This window comes from Sciurus carolinensis, chromosome 16, assembly GCF_902686445.1.
Source record: "Sciurus carolinensis chromosome 16, mSciCar1.2, whole genome shotgun sequence".
Taxonomy (NCBI): Eukaryota; Metazoa; Chordata; class Mammalia; order Rodentia; family Sciuridae; genus Sciurus; species Sciurus carolinensis.
In genome coordinates, this window is record NC_062228.1 from 66378349 (window position 1) to 66388255 (window position 9907).

Consider the following 9907-nt stretch of genomic DNA (forward strand, 5'->3'; position numbering starts at 1 on the left):
CTCTGCCACTGAGCTACAACCCCAGCCCTAAGACTAGGTACTATGGATGGTGTACAACCTTATGAGTGTAGTGGAAAAAAAAAAAACTGAACTGTACACTTTTCATCATTTCTAAATTACAATTTAGAAAAGGTATGTTTAAAAGTGGAACAGTGGTTTTACCTGGTGCCCCAGATGGTAAAGCAGGCAGTAGGCATTAGGCAAATAAGTAGACAAATGAGTGAACAGGGAACAAGTGGTGGAATGACTGACAGCTGAAACTGACCCTCTCCTATCTGCTTCATGGCGGTCATCACGCCCAGGTGTGTACACACACACACACACACACACACACACGGAGGCCAAGCCCAAGATGAAGACATCCCATGACAGGAACCACAAACCTACCCCGACACAGGCTGGCTCTGTGCCTCCTCTTCCCTCACCCCTCCAGGGAAGAGACACCTAAATGTGACTGGTGATCTCACTCTCCATCTCTCCAACCAGACTAGACTCTACAAGGGCAGGGACCTTGCCTTTCTCTTTCCATACCACACCAAAAAGTCTAGCGCATGGCAGGCACTTAGTGACGATGTGAAAGGAGACCCAGTGCACCCTAAGAAGGATGGAAGTCACACCAACCTCAAGTTCACACCTCTGTGGTACTCAGAGGCTTAGAGAAGCCTTCAAAGATGTGGAAGCTTCTAAGCCCTCCTCCCAAAGACAGGGATGTTGAGGGCTTACGCAGACTAGGGTGAGGGACACTTAGGGCCTAGGGTCATGGGTTATGTCCCCTCAAACATTCTCCCACCCTCCACACCTCCAAACCAGACCTCCGGGCCCCTGGAGCTCATGCAACATCTGGGCAAGGTCCTCCCCAGTGCCATGACCTCCTTGCCAATCTCAGGACATGGAGGGTGGTGGCAGCACAGCAGGGAACTGCTCCAGCAGAAAAGCTCTATCATCTGCTTTTGAAATGCACCTCAGGCCAGAACTACTGGCAGCACAGGTTTTACAAATGAGCCACAGCCTCTTTGGGACCCACAACTCCCTCAAAGCATAAGCACCACCAGCAGTCCCCACTGAGTTCAGGTAGCAGGGTCAAGGGTTAAGGGTTGGAGAGGGGTCCAGGATCCCATGGGGTGGCCTGGTCCTCCTCTACCTCAATGATCAGGTGCTCTTCCAGATACACAGGCACTGCATTAACCACTAACACAGGTGGGAAGTCAGCCTCCCGTGCCACACACACACAATCAGAGGCACAGAGTACCCACACCACTCTACCTGCTCACATCCTACAAGGCCACCTGTTATGAGGGGAACTGTTCCCACACCTAGCCCCTGCACATCCTGACCAACTAGCAAAGCGGGAGGGGGCACCTCCAATTTGAACCTTACTATGCCCTCAAGATGCCTGGCACTGGGAATCAGGATACAATCAAAGTGAGCACCCCCATACCTAGGCCAGACTGGGCCAAGGGAGGAAGAGCTGCCAACAGTGGCCGGCCAGGAGTGCTGCGTCTGGAGATAGGAGGCATGACCGTTCTCTGTGTCTAGCCAACTGAGAAAACTCCCAGCAACCAAGCAGATCTGCTGGTAGAAATTTTCAGAGTGGTTGTGCAGGGAGGGTCTGAGCAAGTGAAGGATACAGCATGAACAACAGGAGAGGAATGTAATTAGCAAGACAGAGGCTGGAGCAGTTGCTGTGTAGCCAATGTGGCTCAGTGCCTGGCCAGCAACAGGTGGCTCCTCCATCAGAAGGTATTCCTTCCCTCATGGCAAACTTCTGCAGAAACTGAGAAACTTCTGCAGTTCTACTAGGCAAGTTGACAAGGAGGAATATCCACCCTCTAAACCTCAACAAAGGAGTACACTGGAGCCCTCTACATATGTGTGTATATGCACTGGCTATCATATGTGCTCAGAAGTCTTTTGTTTTAAATTTATTTTTATTGGAAACAAATGGGATACATGTTGTTTCTGTTTGTACATGGAGTGACAGCATACCATTTGCATAATCATATGTGCTCAGAAGTCTTAAAAACACCAGCTGGACATGGTGATTCTCACCTGTAATCCCAGCTATTCAGAAAGTTGAAGTAGGATGATCGCGAATTCAAGGTCAGGCTGGTAAACTTAGTAAGACTGTCTCAAAATAAAAAAATAAATAAATAAAATTTCATTTTTTTTTTTTTAGGAGTCGGGAGAGTGCGAGGGAAAGGCGACCCGGTGGCCGCTGGGACTTGGGGGTGGGGGGTGGGGGGACAAGCTAATGATCCCAGGGAAAGAAATTGAAAAAGGACGCCAACTCTCCTTTATAAGTTCCTGTATGCCCCCTGAATTTTCTTTGTAATGGTCATGTGTTACCATTGCAACATCACACAATATAGTTTCTGGATCTGGTTGGTGGGTATTGCTGGGAGGTAAAGTGGTTGTCTAACCCACCAGCACCTCAAAGGAAAAAAAAATTTTTTTGTTTTGCTTTGTTTTTTGTTTCAATGCCAAATGAAATACGTCAGGGCTCAACCGAGCAGCCCCACCTCTCCCACCTTCGGTACACCTCCCCGAGAAGAGCACTCTAAAGTTACAGCGAGAAACGGACTCCAGGCAGTGGAAACAGCACGGGCAAAGGACAGGTGGCCAGGGCAACCTTGCGGGACTTGGCAGGTCTGACTCGGCGTGTGCGAGGACGCTCGCACTCCATGGACCGAGGGACAAGCGCGTAGGCGCAGTAGGAACGGGGCCCCAGGGGCTGCGGAAACTATGGACTCCTCATGACGCTAAGACCCGCTCCCGGAAGCCGAGTGGGAAAGCCAGCGGGCTGTGCGCACAGGCCCTCGGCCACGCTCCTCCGCCACCTCGCGGGTCTGCACGCACCCACGTGGAGGCGTGACCAGACGCCACACCCGCGAAGGAACCGCTTCCGGGGCAGGCCCCGTCCTGCCCGCCGGACTCCAAGTCCCAGCGGCCACCGGGTCGCCTTTCCCTCGCACTCTCCGACTCCTAGGGAGCTCGCGGTCTTCTCCGCCCCGCCACCGCACCGAGCTCTCTAGACGCCTCTGGCCGCCCCGCCCCGGTACTCGCCGCCCCTTGGGAGCCACGCGGACCGACCCCGACGCAACGGAACAAGACAGACTTCCCTGAGGGCAAGGACCCGGAGCTTCCAGCCGCTTCACAAGACACTTCCGTCGCTGTGTCCTCCCCACCCCGCTGCTTGCGCGCGAGGCGGACCACGGCTGGTTGTCCCACGCGAGCGCGCAGACTGGTGGGGCGGGGAGCGGCCCGACCTGCCGTATTTCTCCGACAGCCGCGCGAGCTGGCGGCGAGAGGCGCTGGAAGCAGGCTGCGAGCTTTCTCTGCCTGACGTGGTCTTCGTGGGGCGCCGGGCCACCTCGCGCGGGGCTACACCACCGCCCTCGAGGCTGGAGTTGGAGAGGAGTTGCTGGGATGGGTGGTGCTTGGACCTGCAAGAGGGCGCTGATGGAGCGAGCCCTGGACTTTCCGCGGTGCGTTTGTCAAGCGCGGTGTGCAAACCCTGGAGCTTGGAGAAAATGAGTCTTGGAACTTTATGGACCGACATCTGCGTCCTCACTTCCACGCATGCTCGTGTGGCGGCGTGGCTTTCGCATGCTGGACTGTCACCGGCGGCTGTGCCCAATGACCGCTGTTTCCCCTCCTCCTCCACCTTTTGGGACTTAGTGCGATCCCTCCTTCTGCCCTTCTGGATTTGGCTGGTTCCCTGCCCCATTCACCTGCTGTACTGACAGCAGTACAATATCACCCACACTGGTCATAATTTGTTCAATGAATTAATACAATCACCAGGGTCCTAAGAAAACCTCTTTCCCTTCTTAGCCATCCCTCTTGCCAGAAAAGCAGAGTCCTCAACTGACCTTTCTCTCAGTAAGGCCGGGTGCTCAAGCCCCTCCCTTGTCACCAGGCCCATCACTGGGTGTTAGCTGGGACAGAAGAGGCAGGAATCCTTCCTCCCATCTTTATTTCTTATATGCACATAGACACACACACAAGCCTCTCTGGCTTATACACCTGAGCACAAAGACAACATCTCTTAATATCTGGGTGGCCCATCTGGTGTATCTGCAAAGTCAAGCAGACACCCCAAGGTGTCCACTGTTACAGAGCAAGGCCAGAATAAACTGAAATAAGAGGAAATGAGACTGTCCAGGAGGCCTGTCCCTCAGAGTTGGAGCTATGAATCTGGACTTTGGGAAGAAGCTGGGCTGCAACCAATGCACTGAGGGCTGACCTTTGGCCACTAAGTCCCCAGAAGTGGGTTAGGATGGAACTTCCCATGTAGTGGAGACCATTCATCACAAGACTCAGCAGCAAAGATGGTAGAGGCCATGACAGACCAAGGAAGTTATTCCCTGGTATCAAACGCACAATAAGGTGAAGGGTGAACAAGTGCCCCTAGGCTTGGTCAGAAGGTGGGTAGCAAAGACCTTAGATAAAAGAGAGCATGAAAGCCAGAATGGGCAGGATGGAAAGTGATCAGGGAGATGCAGCGTGCACAGAACCCTCATCTGAAGTTTTCTGTCAAGTGTTACAACAGCAGGGAGTGAGAGGTCAGGGTGGCACATGGAAGAGGTGGGTCTGGGCCCTGGCCCCTACCTTACCCCTCATGAAAGGCCTCATTGATAGAAACCATTGCAAGTACAGGGTGTGCCTCTTATGAGTGGCACTTGTGGGCCCTGCAGCCCACCCACTTAGGGAGCATCCTCTTTCTGTTCCCCATGCCTGGTGTTATGTATGAGTCACTGAGGAAAGCTGTAGGACATGATCTAAGAACCATGGAGAAGAAGAGGCAGTGTTTGCTCTCCGGAAACATCACCAGGCAGAGTTCATTAAGGAAGCCCCAACTCAAAATCATACAGAACAACTACAGAGGTCTGTCCTGGGGCTGTGCTCTAAGCCATTTACCCATCTTCTGCAGGCCCCTCCTGTAGTGAGGATAGGCTTCCTTTGAACTCCCTTGCTGCCACCATCATAGGACCTCCTGAGGATGCAGCTACCTAAATCTGCTGTCCCCTGTCAGTACAGCTCCTGGAGATGGGCAGAAATTCTGTGGACATCCCAGGACATACAGACTGCACTCCCAGTTGGGATCATTCTCTACAAGGACCTGAAGGCCAGCAGCAAGGTAGGACAAGGCCAGGGCCAGGTGCTTATGGCTCAGCACTACCACACCAGCTTCCTCAATCCCTGTACCCTCTGTGAGCTCTGGCTCTGGTTTTCTGGAAAACAGACCTTTCCTCTCCTCCCAGGGCAGCCTAGAGCTGCTAGCATCCCTATCCTCTGAGTCCTAGGGTATCCTGCAGGCAAGCAGGCAACATCAACCTCAGCCACATCCCCAAGCCCCACATGGCTGACTAGCACCACAGTGCTGTGGCAGAGCCAGGAATGATATCAGGCTCAGGGATACCAGCAGGCACACTGAGGGCAGAGCTTCCTTCAAGTGCTGTTCATAGTAGTGTGCTGCAGTTCTGCCCAGGCCTTAGCAGTGTTGTCCACTGTGGTATTGACAGTATAGCTGTGCCAAAACTTCCATGCATAGGGTTGGTCTTCACCAGCTGTCTCCTGGATTACCTAAGCATGAAGCATAGGTAATAGGCCTTGAAGGCAGCAGCGATAACCTGGTTCATGAGCTGGATTGGAATTGAGGTGTTCTTGGGCAAGAACTCAACACGCATATGAGCCAAGAGGCCACCCAGGAGTGCAAGGTGGCAAGGTACACCATCCAGGAGCAGTAGGGCATGGCTGCTCTCCACGGTGGGGCAGAAGCATCCAGTGAACCATTCCTGGAAGGTGCTGGGAGTCAGCCAGTAATAATGGTTGGAGTGCCAGACCACAGGCAGGTTGGCCTTGCAGCAGCCCTTGAGGAAGTGCAGATTTTCCAAGGGATACAGCAGCAGGGGCTTTAGCTTGAAATCAGAAGCACTGCCACTCAGTAGCAAAGTTAGATGATTTTAGAGGTCTTGGGCCCAGGCTCAGAGACCCTCTAATGCCAGCAGCATGCACTCAGGTAGTTGCTTCCAGAACAGGCCTGTCTTATCCACATTGAAGACCCGGGTTTGTGAGTAGCAGCCCTCCTCCAGGATGGTGTATAACTAGGGGTTATCAGGCAGCAACCTGGGTGGTCAGCTATGATAGGCTCATCACCTGACAGCAGCACATTGTGGCATGCTTCAAAGTGGGCAAGCCAGCCATTGCTGGCCCCAAAGGTCTCAGTCTGAGCACTGTTGCCCTGCTCTACTGAAGCTATGCAAAAAGCTGGTGTGCCTTGTCCTGGATAAGCAACACGCTGACAGGCAAGTTCTGCTGTCTCTGCTCCTCAGTTCACAAGCTGGCTGTCCATATGACCCATTGCCACACCCCAGCAGTGGGTCAGCTGCATGGCGCTGACTGGAGTGGCCACCTGAGAACTGGCCCAGATTCTATCTTTGTTCACATAGACAGAGGCAACAGTGAAGGTGGCCAGCCCCAGGGCCCGGGCAGTCTATCAGCTTCTCAGCCTCCTCAAACTTCTGCAGCACCTCCACCTTCACATATATTGTGGTAGACTTCTGATTCCTTTTGGCACTGCCTTTTCTGACACCTGTAGGTAAGCGGCTGCCTTCATTTCGCCTCCCTGTGCCATGTGCTTCAGCGAGTTCTCTTCTCCCTGCCTGGCCCCAGCAGCTGCTGTAGTGCCCACAGTGGTAGCCCCTTGCCCTCTCTTGCCACACTCCTCCACCTGTAAGAAGGAAACACAGGAGCTTTAATGTGTGACACATACCTGGCCTTCCCACACTCACACAGACCACCAGCCCTGCCAACCACTGCTCCAGCAGCACACCCAGCCTCTTCTCTCTTCTGCTAGAAACACTGCAAACTCACTTCTCAGCCTTCTTATGACCCAGAGAGAGGTCTTCTGGGGGACCTTGCTTTCTTCTCCCATTGATGGAGGGGGTATAGGAACCTCTTGCAACCCCAAGGGAAAGGCAAGAGAGTTGGGAGACCCTAAACCACCTACAAGACACAGGTGAGCCTCTTGTCTCCACATTTCTCACTCAGAAACATCAAAGGTCAGTGTGGGAGAAGGGCATCTAAAAATGCCTAGATCCTCATCCCAGGAACCTATAAATTACCTTACATGATAAAAGGAACTTTTAAATTTTGTAAATTAATAATCCCAAAATAGGGGGATTATCTTGGGTTATCCAGGTGGCCCCTAAATGTAATCACAGGGGTCCTAAATAAGACACCAGGAATATTTAACCAATGAAGCCTAGAGCCTCAAGGAACTAGCCTTGCTGATAGCTTGATTTTAGTTTAGTGAGAACCACTTCGATATTCTGACTGCCAAGACACTAAGAAAGCTGTGTTGTTTTAAGACACTAAATTTGTAGTAATTTGTTACAGCAATCATTGGAAATTAACACAGAAGGGAACCTCCCAAAACACCTTAGAGTTTGTGCTGTGAGAGAATGGTGGTCCTCCACATGACAGCCAGAGTGACTCAGCAAGACAAGCTAGATCCTGTCCGTCCTCTGGTAGGCCCTCCCAGGCCTCCCACCCCTGGGAGTAAAGTCACCCTTGCATTGGGTTCCTGTGGCATCAAAGCCCTCTTGTCTCCTTCGCTCACTCCTGACCAAGGCCAAAGTTCTTCCCGTTATCTGCATAGCTCGTTCCCCCATCTGTTGCAGGTGTCCTGTTCTAATGTATCCTGATCAGAGAGGTCCTACCCCTTATATTCACTGAGCCTTCTGTAGTGACTCCAGGCCCTTGGCACTTAGCAGGTACCTAGTAGCCATGTTAAACAGAATATTAAATAAAGTACCGTGAGTGGTGGGAGGCCATTTCAGTTTCTCACCCTGTCCCTTTTGCATTCTGAACACTTTGACCCTAGCACCAGATCAAAACTAGATTTTTTTTCCCCAAGTAGTACTGGGTATTGAATACAGGGGCGCTCTACCACAGAATTATATACGCTGCCCCCTTTTCATTTTATTTTCAGACAGATTGAGTTGCTGAGGCTGGCCTCAAACTTGCAGTCCTCCTAGTTCAGTCTCCAAAGTGGCTGAAATTACAGGGGTTCACCATCATCCCCAGAAAAACACTGAAAATTTAAAGGAGTATAAAGGAATGGCTAGAGCACCCAGGACAGTCCCCAAAACCAAAAGTCTGGGGAGTCAGTGGACCTGAGGAAGGCTCCTGCCTGTGTAACAGGGGTCCACTTCATGCTTTTGGCATAACCCTTGCTGTTCTGCCGCTGCCGCTTACTTTTAAACTGACTGTTTTGGTTTGGTTTGGTTTTCTCTTCTCCCTCTCCCCTTCCCCTTCCCTAACCTTGGGGGTAGCAAGATACCCTTCTTCCCATACTAGGCTGCATTATCTGTCCTTGAGCAAACCCATACCACAGCAGTGGAGTAATTCATACTTCAGGGATGGCACCAGAATACCTAAAAAACTGACAAGTGAATTACAGCCCCTAACAGGGCACACCTAGAATGTAGTCTTTGAATCACCTCTAAAAATCCTCTGTTGCCGTACTTAGTGGTGCATGCCTGAAATCCCAGCAATCGGGGAGGCTAAGGCAGAAGGATCGCAGGTTTAAAGCCAGTCTCATCAACTTAGCAAGGCCCTAAGCAACTTATTGAGATCCTGTCTCAAAATAAAATTAAATTTAATTAGGTTTTTAAAAAACGGTCAAGGATGTGGCTCAGTGGTTAAGTGTCCTGCGTTTACTACCAGATACAAAAAAAAAAAACCTCTCTGTTCCCAGAGGGGCAGAGTCACCTCCTCTGGAACAGGAGTCCCTGTGTTTTGCCTATGCTAGAAAAATCAATAAAACTTATTTTTCCTTTTTTCTCAAAATCCTGTCATTATTGAATTGGTTTTGGGGACAAGGACAGAGCTTTTGGTAACACTTGAAAGAGGCCTCATTCCTTCTGTCTTCTGCATCCATGCCTTTGCCTGTTCACGCCAATTTTAAATTAATGTGCTCATTTCCTCCCTCCCTTTCTGGAGTAGCTGCCCAAGCCCCCTTGATGTTCAAGGTCTGAGTGGAAGCTGTATCTCCGAGGACCTAGGAGCCTGTGGCCACCAAGCAGGTACCTGCAGTGGTGGCTTAAGCAGGAGATCTGCCAGCCCAGGATGCTCAGGGGAAGCAGCTGGTCACCCCAGCCTCCCTGCCTCCTTCCTCTCCAGGCTTTGCCTTGGTTTCTCCACCCTGGCTGTCCTTCCAGAACAGGCTCCCTGCAGACTGTCAATGTTTATCTGTAGGACTCTGGGGGAAGGAGGTAAGCCAAGGGGCCAGGTAGCAAGACCCACCCACCCCACACCTCTACCCCATCCTACCCCCATCCTACCCCCAACACCTACAAACACAACTCTCAGGGAGCATCAGAAAAGTTACAAACAGAATTCTCAGGGAGCACCTGTCAGAAACTCAGAGGAACTAGTGGTTCCTAGATGGAAAGAACAAATAAATATTGACACAAAAGCACAAAATCAGACACAAAACTGCTTAGTGACCTACCCTGGGATACACAGGACAGAAAGCATTTGCAGTCTTTCAGCTTTTTACAAGTTAGTCTCTAATGAACAACCTCTAGACCTTTACCAAAAGAGTTATGTGAAGGGTTGTTGTGTCTAGGGAGTCAGATTTCTGAAAGTGGGCTAAGCAGTTAATGCTAGGGAACTTAGGGCTCCCAGTTGTCTTTTTGTCTCTCTCTTTTTTTTTTTGTACCAGGGATTGAACCCAGGTGCTCTTTACCCACTGAGCTACATCCACAGCCCTTCTTATTTCCTATTTTGATACAGGGTCTCCCTAAACTGCTTAGGCCCTCTCTGAATTGCTGAGGCTGGCCTTGAACTTGTGATCCTCCTGCCTCAGTCTTCCACAGCACCTGACTTGCTATCATCT